Genomic DNA, 15093 nt, shown 5'->3' on the forward strand with positions numbered 1-15093 from the left:
AAGTTGGTGACAAAACTTGGCGACCCAAATACTGGCGATGTATCGCCAAGTGTCCGCCAAATTGTAACACCACTTAAGTTTACATCGAAATTAACAAATGATTTCGCCCCAAAAAAGGGGCAAAAGACCCCTTTAGAAAAACTCGAATGCAACCAAAAGGAGAGGTGCACAAATAGACCCCACTAGGAGCCTACGTACCAAATTTCAACTTTCTAGGACATACCGTTCTTGAGTTATGCGACATACGTACGCACATACGTCACGAGAAAACTCGTAATTAACTCAAGAATCGTCAAAATGGATATTTCGCGTTTCTATACGTTTTTAGGCACCTATCCACGTGTGGTCGAGTAGAAAAAACCTCATTATTCATTCGGGGGTGAGTAAAATGGAAATTAAGGTCTGTTTTTGAGTGAAATTTTTTTCGCGAATACAATACGGCTTTTTTTGTAAAAGTAAAAATTAAAATAAAATTGCGCAACAGTTAAATTTTTTGAATTGCAAACTTTGTTATATTACTTTAAAAAAAGGTTAATACCTACGTTTTGAAACATGCTTTTCCAGTGAAAATATTTTGAAAATTTCGGAAACAACCAAATTTAAAAGAAAACTTTTTGAACTTTAAGTATGCATTAGTAATTTAGACACAAATACTCACCAATAAACATCACATCATAATGTCTTTAAACGTATTGTAATATTTGAGACGAAACCACATAAGTCTATAATTACGTAAAACCTTGATTTTCTCGAATTCTGCTTTGAGTTTCAGTTGAGTTTGTGCACCTTTTCATACCGAGGTGCGCTATGTTGTCCATAATAGTAGATGTAGATTGAAATTTGAAGCTAAAGGTGCTTATATAATGAAAATATAGATACGTGCTTTTGCACGCAAGATTTATTATTACTACATTTTTTACATAATATTTAGAGGCACATGCTAGCAGACTTGCATGTAAATACATTCGTTTTTCAAAACTAGGAGATTCTATTACCCTCCCTCCGAACCCCTAAATGATTGGCCTGATGGACCCCTGAAGCAGATTTTTTTTTGTAAAATAGGGCTAAAATATTTGATATTAACGCTAATGATTAAATGACTACTAAAAATAAACGTGGAAAATTACCTCAAAAACCGGGACGGATGACCACCTCCAAATTCAAGGCTCCATTCCTTTAAAATAAGAAAATTCCATTTAAATTTTTAGGTAAAGTGAAATGTAAAAAATCAATTTCAATCGATCATTAACTTGTCACAATGAAAAGGGAGAGGGTAAGGCTTCCTTACTTCAGGAAGTAAAATGGCAGTTGTCCCCTTGCACCCTCCCCCGTACGAATCGCCTCTAAAAGAAAACGTTTGGAAGATAAATTTTATAAGTTCATAAAAGTGTTCCTTGTGTCCTCGAAACTAGTGTACGCACCTTTTTTACTTCCATTTACAAAAAAGGAAGTATTGTACTCGCGAAAAAATTTTCACTCCTTAATTTCCATTTTACTCACCCCCGAATGAATGTTGAGTTTTTTCTTCGACTCGACCACACGTGGATAAGGGCATAAGAACGTATAGACACGCGAAATATCCATAATGACGATCCCCGAGTTAATTACAACTAAATTTCTCGTGACGTCTGTATGTACGTATGTATGTCGCATAACTCCAGAACGGTAAGTCCTAGAAAGTTGAAATTTGGTACGTAAACCCCTAATGGAGTATAGCCGTGCACCTCCCTTTTTGGTTGCATTCTGGTGTTTCTAAAGGGGTCTTTTGCTCCTTTTTTGGGGGAAATCATTGCTAATTTCGATGTAAACCCAAGTGGTGTTATTTGGCGGACACGGCAATATATCGCCAGGCTTTTGGTCGCCAAGTTTTGTCGCCAACTTGGCGACAAACTTGGCGATTTTTTTTAAAAATCTGTTTTAATTGGGTCACTGCTGATGATATTTAGAGAGTAAACTATTGAAACACATTAAAATTGCCAACTCATATACATTTTGCTAAAAATACAGTAAGTGATTAAAGGACAGACAAAAAATCATGAGTATTTTATCCCTATACATGCACGTAGCTCATGTGCTTAGCTATATGTGACTAGCTCATGCTATATTCCGTTGAATTGAACTTAGCAGCACTGTGACATACCTACCCTCGCACAGAAGCTACATTTACAGAAATTTTCCTAGATGCATTTGAAATTAAAAAAAATCATGTCTGATTTTGATGCATGATATCCATCAGCGTCCGCTCATGTACACAGTCAAAATTACAGGAAATCATTAACGGTCAGAAAAACGATCATAAGTATGCTATCCGTGTACATGTAGCTCTTGCTAAATTCATACTGGACTGAACTTGGCAGCACTGTCACAAACCTCTCCTTGCACAAAAGCTACATTTACGGAGATTTTACTTAGTTCGGTAGTGCCAAACCTTTTTCTGCTCGAGAGCCGCAGTTCATTAAAACTATTCTCGCAGGCCAGAACTCATAACATGTCAAATTATTTCATTAATTTCTAAATAAAATAGGAAAACATGAAATAAGAAATAAAATTCCAGAGGAATTACTTTGGTAATTTCCGTGATGCTTATCTTATTAAATGCATGTTTTTAGAAAAAATTTCGTAATATTTGTCTCCTTCGCAACATTGTCAGTAAGTCCTTTTCGATTTGTAACAACTGACAATACGGATTTCTCAGGCCGCATGCGGCTCGCGGGACTTACGTTGGGCACCATTTCTTTAGATTACTCACAATCAGAGTTATCAGGAGTACAAGATGGCATATATTTTATTATTGTTGGCATATAACCAGCTTACGTGGCAAGTAGGTAGCAAAATATCTCGCATAAACTTGGATAAACAGACATTTATGCAAATAATTATGAAATAAATTTAACGATTAATTTAGATTTTTTGGGAATTTCTTTTGGAGTTGAACTACATTTGCTACTGCAAAATTTTGCCTGAAAATACTAAAAGTAGTGGAGTTAACATAGTTTCAGCTTTGAGACCAAATTATGGTCCTTTGAGAACTAATAAATCTCTTTCATTTATAAAGAGTTTGCCTTAACTTTCTGATGAACAGATCGAATCATTGACAACATTCCAAAAGTACGAACCGTTTTTTGCAAATTTGTGATTTTTTAAACATAGCAAGCAACAAAACGTTGAATTCATACTGTTTAATAAAAGCAGCGGCTATGATGTGCTATAGTTTGAATGCGCTTCAATATGCTGTTAAAATTTCTTTAGAAAAATCGATTTGCGATAGCAGGGCAGAAATTCACGAGCAAAAGAAACTGTACGGCAAAGAAACCCTGGCCATTTTAAAGCCAATTTTGTTTAAAGAGTCCATACAGTATACAACTGTTAAAAATTGATCCACAACGCAATATAACTGCATACAGATTAACTGAACAGAGTAAAATAACTTGCTTCACGTGCCATTTTGAACTCAATCCGGACGCTTGATCTCGCGACGGCCCTTTGCAACTAGACATTGTAAATTCGTGACTGCGATAACATTCTAATGTATACTTTCTTTAAAGCAGATGAAAAATATACCAGAATTTTTTTATTGAATGGGGTTGTTTACATTAGTCAAGAGCTCTACTTTTAGTCACTGAAGTTGATAGAATACGCATTAAAAAAAAAAAAAAAACACATGGAGCGAGAAAAAACTCATTTTCCCCAACGCTAAATTTTAATTTTTTTAAATGTCCGATTTTGAAAATATGGCGTGGTCTTTATGACGTCACATATAATGTACTTTGCGCATCTCCACTGGCGCACTGAATGCTTACACTTGCTGTCTACCGCGTTGATATTTCAGTGGCGAATTCAATACTGCGCTCTACCCTCGTTATCAACCATATCGTTGCCAGGACACGTGAGTGAAGATGCGAATTAAAAATTGTGCTCTGTGCTAATGACATCAGTGAATGGCATTTCATCATTTGTAATGTCATGTGCAGAAGTAAACAATGAAATTTCATCGTTTGAAATAATTGTCAAAAATATTCAACTTTGTCAAATTATTTTTAATATGGTTAACGTCTATGTTTTTAAGCATCCTCTCTCAGAAAAAAAAATACCTTTAAAATTTCGGAAACGACCCCATTGTAAATAAAAAATGAATTAAACGAGTCAGAATGATAATGCATAAATCGTACACAAATATATGCGTGTGTAAATCGCGAAGTTAGCTCGATGAGTTTGTTTAGTTTAACTTAAATTTTCGTATAAAACAAGTGCAAAAAATATCAAAACCGTAAAAATGTTAACTTCGAAAGAAGGATTCATTTTTAAACACAGTTAGGGAATGTGGGACAAAGTAAAATATAACTTTTTCAAAATGAACACATTGGAAATTTGTTTTGAAGTTACAGTGCACAAAGGAAAATATATATATATATAAAACTTTCATTGAAACACTTTTTAAAAGGTGGAAATTGTCCTTTTTTTACCCATGCAGCAAAATTTAAAAATAAATTATTTTCAATTTGATTACTAAAAATATTTTTACCAAATGAAATTCATTACTTGACTATTTGGACAAAACATTTAAAACAAAAATAAGCTTAATATCAATTAAGTAAACAATTCACGAATATTAGTATGCCTTAATACAAAACATGTTAATGACAAGAATTTTATTATAAAGTTCTTATTCACAAAATATTACAATATGAGACAATTTTTTTAAAATTACATGTATTATCTTCTGTTTTGAACTTCAAAGATCACTTTTTCCCGACTACATTAGCATACTTGTATTACTACAAAGTTGAAATGTTAACAGTTAAGTGGTGCTAACCGCAAATATTTCACCATTTCACTTTTCCCCACATTCACCTACTTTATAAAATTATGCATCCGCATTTAAAGCTACAAGTACAACCTTTCGAAGAAACTTTAAATGACTAATGCTACATATTATATGAAAGGACTCTGAAATTAAAAGATGCTACTCTGAACAGAAAATTCTTAACTTGCCAAATGAAATTTTAACTTTACCGAGTGATAAAATATGGCATAAGGAAAAAAAAATCAAAAAACAAAAAAGAATCACTTTTTTTCCCCCTCTCCAAATTTTCCGAAATGTCTGCAAAAGAATAAAGACATTTTTGGGAGGTCACAGTGACCTCTCGTCAGGGTGCCTTTGCATAGCCGAACAACGAAACAATTAAACTATTTCTCTATCAAAAAACACTAGTGACATTTAAAAATAGTCATCCACTTTCACCCAAATCCTCTCAAAAGAAAGAAAACGAATAAAGTGAGTACATTTATCAACTTAAGTAAAGACTACCAGAAAAATAATTCAAACTTACCGTGTCTCTTCTCACTCCTCCGCTAGCACAGAAAGAAGATGTTTAGAAGCGGCTTCTCAGCTATTTCTATAAACTTTTAAACTCTAGACCACATAAACCACCACACCATCCACAACTGCGAAGTAATGGGTCTGCTAAGATAAGAGAAGCGAGAAAGAGATTTAATATGAACGCACGCGCAGTCTTAGCTGACCGCGGTGATTGGACAGCTTTGAACTAACTTGTAACTTTTTAATGATATGCACAAGTGACGAAGATGGATTAGAATGACGACACGCAAAAGAAGCGTGTTCACCCCCCCCCCTCCTCCCTCCTCGTCTATTCTAAATGTAAAAGAAACGAAAAAGTGGCAAAAAGCTTGAACGCTTTAAATTTAAACAAAATGTTCCAAAGTCAATTCCTGTTAATTTGGTGATCAACTTTCAACAAGTTTTTCAACTGCTAATTCTTGCAAAGAGTTTTTTTTTTTTTTTTGTTTATTTTGTTTTATACTCCAAATTCGAAATTTTCTGTCCAATTCTCAAGGGCTTTTGCAGTAAGTTACCGCCCCAAAGCCGGGGCTAAGGCAGAAATACTTAAAATACACCTCCGAGACTGCACTGCAGTCCTCGGATGGAATAACTGAGCTGGCGGTGTATTTTAAGTGTGTCTCAAGGGCTTATTTTAACGCGTATAGCATGCGGTTTTTTTTAAGATTGTTTTTAGGATTTCTTTTTGTTTTAAATCCTTTAGGGGTTGATGTTCGATTATTTCTTATTCCTTGATTGAAAATTCAAAGAATCGCTTGCTTTCTGCCGGGTGTTTGAAATTCGAAACGCAGTAATCGAATCTTCAGTTTCTCGAGTGGCATGTACTTCTGTCTGGACCGGTGGTGCCCAAATTACGGCCTGAGGACCACGTTCGGCCTCGGAATCTGATCCGTGTGTCCCGTTGTTTAGTTAAATGTTACATATTGAAAAGACCTGTATAGTGACACTTTTGCAAATTTAGAGCCAAATAATCAGAAATTTGTTTCTGAAAAGCAGACATTCAATAAATGAAGCACACTGTCAAAAATGAAACGCTCAATTTTGACGATTTGGCAATCCTCGAGCACTATTTCGTTATTTTCGACGATCTTTTCGTCACCAAATCACGTGATATTTGACAAAACCAGAAAGCTCAAATTTTTGACGAAATTATTTCGTCCCGATTTCGTTATATTGCAGTGCATTCTGGGAGTTTTCGTTTCAGTCTTGTACTCGCTCGTTAAATTATCCTAAGGGATTCATAAAAAAAGGTTAGTATTTATTGAAATTTGTATGTGCAATGTGCTTTTTCTTTTATTTATTGTTACATTTTTGTTTAGTGTTGTGTTTATAGTTGTGTTTAAAACACATTAAAATTGAAAACGAACCGTTCGATTAGGTTTAGAACTCTGTGTGTTTTTTGAACTAACTTTGAGTCACATCCACGTTAGGCTTAACTAGCGTTGTTTTTTTATTTGCAAAAGAAAATGTTGATTTATTGACATTAGTTTCCAAAAACGTACTTCCTTTATTTCGTTAAAAAAAATGTCAAACATGACCACAGAATTTGTACAAATTTTTAAACTTACAAAAAAAATTCCATCGTAAATAAACTAACGCAGATGATAAATACAACGCTTTTATAAAAGGCATAGAACTTTGAAGCTTTTGATTTCAACTTTGAATATATTGCATGGTTTTGTGTTTTCATTCTTCTCCATGAATTTTACAAAAATAATTCTGTAAAACAAAGTGTATTTTTTAGTTAAAGAGTTCAAATTTTTTTCACTGTGCATTTTCATTTTCTTGAACAAATATGTACCCATCCCCCAATAAGTATTGATATTTTTTCTTCTTCCACTCTACATGTAATGTTTTTTTAAATGTTATAATTTATACAGTTGCTCCCAAAAGTGTTCGTACACTTTCATTTTCAATGAAATATTGCTCTACCCATTAGTTAGAAATAATATTTTGGAATGGGTAAACAATATTACAAAATTACTTGAAATATTTTAATAGCAAAATAAAATATGATTTTGAAGAAATAACTAATCAAAAAGAATTAAGAACTTTATAGCACAAAAGTGTTCATACAAAATATTTTTAAAGAATTGTTTAGTAACCTTTTAAACAAACCGATGAAACTCGAGGAAAAAAAGCGCTTGATGCAATAAAAAATAAATGCAAACCGCTTATAGCAGCTTTTGGTTCCGAAACAATGACTTTTTTTTTTTTGTTATGCTCGTTGGTGGCAGGACTTATAAAGGCGTACTTCATGTTTATATAATATCTTTCTCATCTGCAGATGTTTCTAGTAAGTGTTTATGCTGTATCAATATTTCATCATTTGTGGAGACTGTTTTCTTTCTCCTTTTTTTTTTTTTTTTTTTTTTGATGTTTTTACTGCATGAAGCATGAGGAAGGTAAATATCAATTCAGTACAAATCATTTTAAGTTAGAGAAAATATTAATTTCTGTAAAGAACTCCATCTTTGTGCTTGATATTTCAGCAGAATATTTTCAATTTTTCGGCAAATTAAATAAATTAATGAAAATAGAATTTTAATGTTTAACCTCTATTAACAAAATACATATACAGTAGCATGTTTTGAAAATAATAATGATAAGCATTTTTAGTTGTTTATTTCCACTCTTAATACACTAAATTTATAAGTTTTTTGTGTCAATTTGTGTTACATGATTTGTGATAATTATGAGTTTATCCATTATACATAGTTTCGAAGGCTACAATCAATGCAGCATTAATTTTATTGCCATATTTGCCGTTTCAAGGTATTGTCAACAAAAAATGAGAAATCTGGGTCTACATGAAACCACCCTAAGAAGTATTTTATAGATGAACTACCAATCAATCCAAATGTAAGTTACAGTTGTGATTTTTGCTGGATGCAAAGTAAAATATCTGAAATTTTAACCGATCAGCTATACTTTAATTGGAAAATTGAAAGGATAATAATAATAAAAAAATCCATCGATATCGGTCAATTAGTTCTTAAGACACAAACAAGGAAAAGCACTATGTTATTGGGTTTCCCCTATCTTTGGCAACTCTTCTCCCTTGGCGTGTTTTTTATTTACTGCGTGAAAATTGCATATTTTAGAAATCAAATATGCTTGGGGAAAAGGTAATACTTCCTTGGTAATACTCCCTCCGTCTCAAACTAGTAGAGCGACGTTTGAATATTTTTGTACCAGTGATTAATTCTGACGATTTTATGATTTTGTTTGAATATTATTTTAAAGATTTCAAGGTACTATACTATCAATTAATCAAGTGTTGGAGCCCTGGGTTTTTGACTCTAATTTGGCAGTGGTTTAAGGAGGTAAGGCTCGGTAAGTAAATGTTGCTTATTAATAACATAACGCAATAAAATCTCTGAAAATGAAAAAATAAATCATCAGTTTCAGTACTACTTAATTTGTTAGTATCTTAATAGAACTAATTTGTGGTAGAGGGAGTACTTTAGAAAACATTCGTCAAGAAAACTGCAAATCGAAGTTCGGGAGAAAATGGAGTATTTTGGCTGTCGGTTGAAATAAAAAATAAATTAAAAAAAAATCAAAGATCAACAATTGTCGCACCCTTGATTATTTTTTTATAGCTAAAATAAGAAAAAAAAACACGACTTGATATGCAAAGGAATTATCTAGTTTAATGGCTAAGTAATGCTGATTGTCGATAAATTGAAGAAACTCTAATTCCAGAACGTTATTCAGAAATTAATTTCAGATACCAACAGACAGAAATCATTGTGTCTGCCTAAATAAAAATTTTGCTCATCCGCTGCAAAAATAACTCACTCTTGCAATCTGTTTGGAAAAATAGCTGTCACTGTCGAAATAATCATATTTCGAAAAATATGAAAATGAAATCAGATGCTCTTTAAAGTCACAAGAGAATCGTAGCTTTTTAACTAAAAGGGAACAATTTTGAAAGAAATTGTGGGAAAATGCTTTATTTCAGAAATAAGCTTCTGCATTTAATCGTAAAACTTGCCTCGAAATAGAAAAAAAGATCAATGTGCATGAGGGCATACACCCATGGACTTATACATTTACTTATTATACATACATTTTCTTTTTAAAACTCTTTTAGGATGGATCCAACGTCATGGAGATAATCAGAACAAAGACAGACGAAGATTTTTTCCATAATTATAACAATATTCAGAGTGTTCGAATATTATACATTGATTTCATGTTACACATGTTTGGAAATAATAATAAAAATTTAGGGGTAAAAAGAAAAGGTATATTTTATAATTATTTAACAAACATTACACTAAATTAATTTTACCAAAAGATTTATTTCACATCTGCATTTTTTAAAGATTTATATTTTCAAATGCCTTTTGCAATTTTGGCAGAGAATTGTTTTCAAAGTATGAAATATGAAATGCATGCAATAATAAAGTTCCTGTATTAAACATAAGTTTGGCCAAATAAACATTCTACATACAAGCAAAATTAATAAAACAAATAATTGATTGGAAAAAGAAAAAGGTAAGGATTCTTTTAAGATTATGTAATTTTATTTTCAGTATCTAATTTTAGAACAAAAATATACTAACTTAAAGTTGTCCATTTTATTGTGCTTTTTTTTTTTTTTTTTGAAATTTGTGATATAAGTTGGATAGAAATCTTTTTTTTTCTGGAATTTTTTTTTTATGCGATGCAATGAAGAAGAAAATCCCCAGCGAATTTCTCCCGAGCATATATCGATGTAACTGTGCACAAAAGTGGCACATGATTAATTTTTCCAGAGCCCAATGTCTGCTGAGGAAGTAGCAGTTTTATATTCGCAGTAGGGCAGGGCGATGTAGGAATTTCTACATCGTGATGCATCGCCATCCTTACATCGCGATGTAGCGATGCATCGTGATGTAGTTCAAACAGTTTGCAATATTCTTCCCGCTTTAGGGGCACCCCCCCTCCCTCATTAGAGGAGTTTTTACTTACAAAAATCCAGGCTTTTGTCAGCTCTTTTTCTGATTTGGCACATAGGTCCTTTAATCACATGGGGTAGTACCCCATATGAATGCTACCCCATGGCAAACTGTCCTATGTGGACTTCCAGCATCAAAGGAGATCTGTGCCGAATCTGGAAAAGATCCGACGAAAACTAGATTTTTATAAGGAAAACTCCTGTGGGGTTTGGCACACATAGCGGGACGAAAACTACAATATGGGAATTCCCAAGCATCAAAAGACAAATGTACCAAATTTGGAACAGATCAGACGAAAACTGGGTTCTTATAAGACCCCCCCCCCCCCCCACGACACACACCTGGTTTCCCACTCCATAGCGGGACGAAAACGGGAATTCTCGAGCGTCAAAGGACATCTGTGACAATTTTGGAAAAGATCTGATAAAACTGATTTTTTATAAGAAAACCCCCCATGTGGTAGTTGTCCCCCATAGCAGGGCGAAAATTACTTTATGAGAATTCCTGAGCATCAATAAACGAACCTCTATGCCAAATTTTGGAAAAATCCGACAAAAAATGAATTTTTTCACGGAAAAACCTCATTGGAGTTGACCCCCCCCCATTAGAGTGACAAAAGATAACCTCCGTGAATTCCTGAGCATCAAAGAACCTCTATGGCAAATTTAGGAAAGATCGGACAAAAACTTTTCTTTTATATAAGGAGAACCCTTAATGCGGGGTTGCTCCCCCCCCCCATCATGGAGGGTTGAAAACTACCATGTGTGAATTACCGAGCGTCAGAGGATCTCTGTTCCAAATTTGGAAAAAATATGACAAAAGCTTTTTTCATAAGAACTCCCCCCCCCCGTATGGGGATTGCCCCCCCATAGCGGAACGAAAGCCACCCTATGAGAATTCCTGAGCATCAAATAACGAAACTCTGTGCCAAATTCGGAAAGATCCAACAAAAACTGGATTTTTTTGTAGGAAAACTACCATTGGGGTTACCCCCCCCCATAGAGGGACGAAGGGACGAAAACTACCCTGCGTGAATCTCCGGGCATCAAAGAACCTCTGTGCCAAATTTTGGAAAGATCCGACAAAAACTAAATTTTTTCAAGGCCTCCCCCCCCCCCCCTTATAAAGTGATGAAAACTACCCTGCGTGATTCTTGAGCATCCAAGAACCTCTGTGGCAAAGTTAAAAAAGATCGGACAAAAACTTTTTTTTTTAATACGGAGAACTCCCAATGCGGGGTTGTCTATCCCCCCCCCCCCACTAGAGGGACATAAACGACCTTGTGTGAATTCCCGACCCTCCAATAACGAACCTCTGTGCCAAATTTGGAAAATATCCGACAAAAATTTGATTTTTTGAAGGAAAACCCCCATTATGGGGGTTTAATTAGATAACATGAGGATGCTCAATTGATAATCTGCAATGATTTGTTTTACCTTTTTTAAGAAGTTGATTGTTTGCATTTTTACATAAATAAAAATTTGCTTGACATATTTTATGTGCCTCTTTTTTCAACAATTACTTCTTTTTTTTGAGGGGGGGGGGGACTGCAGGCCCGGTTATTTCAATTTTTTCCCAAATATGGCAAAGAGTCTGCACTCAATAAAAATTTTACAAAAAACCAACTAAAACGACGGCCAGTCATGTGTAAAAACATGAATGTTCAAAAATCAAGACGGGAGGGGGGGGGGCGTCAATTGACCCTCTGACCCCATAAATGACGGGCCTGTGAAAGTGACTATACGCATTAAAGTGGGAAACTACGATGGTAAGATTCTGAAGTTACGATCTGATCACACGCACACGAATCTTATAAAATACAGTCGAACCTCGTTATAACAAACTTAAAGGGACCATTAAAATCGATTAAAAATGTGGTTCGCTTTATCCAAAAAGCAATGAACAATAAGACAAGAATTGCAAAAAAGTTCACTTCAGCAGTTATTTGTTTTAAACGTGTTCGAATTAACGAGGTTCGACTGTATTCTCAAAAAAAAAAAAAAAAAAAAAAAAAAAAAAACTAATGTGCTCCAAGAAAAAAAAAAAGGAAATACATTTTCTTAAAAATTTACGAAATTAACGCCCTCACATATGACGAAATTAATTTGACGAAACTAATGCTCTCAAAACTACGAAAATGATTGTTAATTTGACGAAACTAAAATGAAGAAATATTTCGTTACATTTGACGAAATTCGCATCCTCAAACCACTAACAAAAGCAGTTTCTTCAATTTGACGAAATGTTCGCTCGGAGCATATCCCTGGAAGTGGTTTCGTCAAAAACGAAGAAAATTTCGTCAAATTTGAAAGTCCATTTCTGAGAGTGCATCAAGTAATAATAACAACAATTATTATTTAACATTTTTCTTTCTTTTCCATTTTTTCTCATGTTATTTAGAAAAATTCAAAGCGTTTTGAAATTTTGTGTTCTAGCCCGCGAGATAAACTTTAATGTGTTGTGCGGCCCTCTAGTAGAAAAAAGTTGGGCACCTCTGGTGCAGACCGTAGTGGCAGAAAATAATACGGTAATAAGCACAGATATAAAAATATTGGATCATTTTGGGGTTATTTTGCTTTTGTGTCGTGTACAAAGTTGAAGAACTAGGCCGAAAGCAACTAATTTTAACTCTCAAAAACACGGAATTTTTCGACTTGTATCATTGCTATCAAATAAGCAAGATTTTTTTTTTTTTTTAAATCAAGTCATCTTTGTTTGTCGAGCATTCAGTCTGTCAAAAGAAATTCGAAGTTTTAACCCTGTTTAATCGGTCACTGCATTAACGGCAAAAGTAATTTTTGTACAAGAAATATCATTTTCTTCTCTAAAGTATAATCGAAAATATCAAGACTGATGTGAAGGGGCGGGGGGTAAAGTCATTTTCAGAATCGGGGCTAAAAATACTTAATTTATTATCATAATCATTGCAAAACATGATGCAACCTGAATTCTGCAAGCTAGTGTACTAAGGAATTCAGTGTACTGGGAGTAATTAATCGACATCCACAATGTTTTATTCTTTCAAAACTTTCGCTTTCAGTCAAAGAAAGTTTAAAATCTTGTATGCATAATATTTTCCTTCTTTTTGGTTAGTTAATATGTTAACCTTCTGAAAGTGTTTCATGCGGTTAACACTGGAAACGTTAGTGTTGACGAATTTGTCCATCTCGCGTTTTCCACGTGTATGAGATTTTTTACAAATCGCACCGCGGCAACGAAGTGACAACTACACATTTTAGAAAAACATGCTAACTCAGGTGTTTACAAACTTTTCCGATTTGTAGCACTCTTCGAAAAATGATTTCACGGCACTTAAGTATAGTTTTTATATTATACACACTAGGGGTCTCAAGCTCCCGGCTCGCTTCGCTTGCCAATCCCATCAATGCCTCCTGCGGCAGATGACGGTGGATTTTTGTTTCAACCCCAGGATGTCCGGTCCCTTAAAATCTAGAGGAGTAAGACAGAGCGGAATGGCTTTCCCTGGACATCCTGCAACCAATGAAACCAGTGTTGACTTAGTTGACATTGACAGTCTGGAGAAAATAGGGTTATAGACACCCAAACAGACACGCACAAATTTTATAAACTAGACACGTGCATAGGTGGCACACAATAGAGGTTTCCACCCCTGTTCCTACGCCAGGCTTTCTCAGGGTCTCCTGTATCTGGTACGTACATCGATCTAGGAGCCGATCCGGTGACAGTCCGGAGGAAAAAGGGTTAAATACACAAAAACACACAAGCGCACAGTTTTTCAGTATATATATTGATACCGTGAATACTTCCTCCCCCCCCCCCGCCTCTCCCTGCGGCTTTCCCTCCCTTCCTTTCTGACTGTTGTTGCCGAGGTGCGATATGCTTAAAAGCATATCTGGCTAATTATTTGAATGCCAGTACCGGACATTCTGTCTTTAGATTGGCAGCTATTCCTTTTACAATCAAGGAAGTATAGCAAACTGTGCTTGTTAGAAAAAATGCTAGTTTAAAAAAAAACTTGAAAGTGTGGGGGAGGCAGTGGAGAGACTAATTTGGTGCAAAAGAACCACAAAAGATAGACTTTGCTTTGAACATTGTTTCGGCATGCTTCTTTTTCAGCGTAAGGATATACTTTTTTACTATTATATGATACTTACACAGATTTTACATAAAAACATTGTATATTATTTAAAGCATCTTTTCCAAAAACATAACAGTCTAAATAGTAATATGAGCTTGAAAACCTGCTAAGCAAATCATATCTTTGTAGAAAATGAACGTTATAACCACGCTTCAATCGCTATCTGAAGCGATATCAAAACACACGATACACCTTAATTTTGGAAAAAAGTATCATCATCCGAAGATTCAATGCAGATTTATACTATTTTTCGTCCAAAAAAAAAAGCACAGTTTGCGGCCAATCTTAAATGACGAGATGCGAAAGCTTTTCATTACGTAATTTTTGAACTTGGATAAAACTGAAGCTTACTTCGAATTAGTTTCAAGGGTAACAGGAGTAGCTAATGACTACCTGATTTCTGCACTCTTTGAAAACCCTCAAGTTCTTATTCTTACCAAAACTTTCCCGACCTGCACCAAGGGCCACAGCAGCAACAGCGGGCGGTAATATCTTTTACTTTTTGTTGGCTTCGAACAGCATATCTTGATTTCTTAGATAAATCGAAGTATGGCGAAAACAAGGTTATCATGGGGATCACGACACTCCTCCCCCTCCCGTTAAGCCGCCGACAACAGTATCGATTCACATTCAATTTAAATGCTTTATGAATCAAATTTAAACGA

The sequence above is a fragment of the Uloborus diversus genome, chromosome 5 (assembly GCF_026930045.1).
Source record: "Uloborus diversus isolate 005 chromosome 5, Udiv.v.3.1, whole genome shotgun sequence".
NCBI classification, from domain to species: Eukaryota; Metazoa; Arthropoda; class Arachnida; order Araneae; family Uloboridae; genus Uloborus; species Uloborus diversus.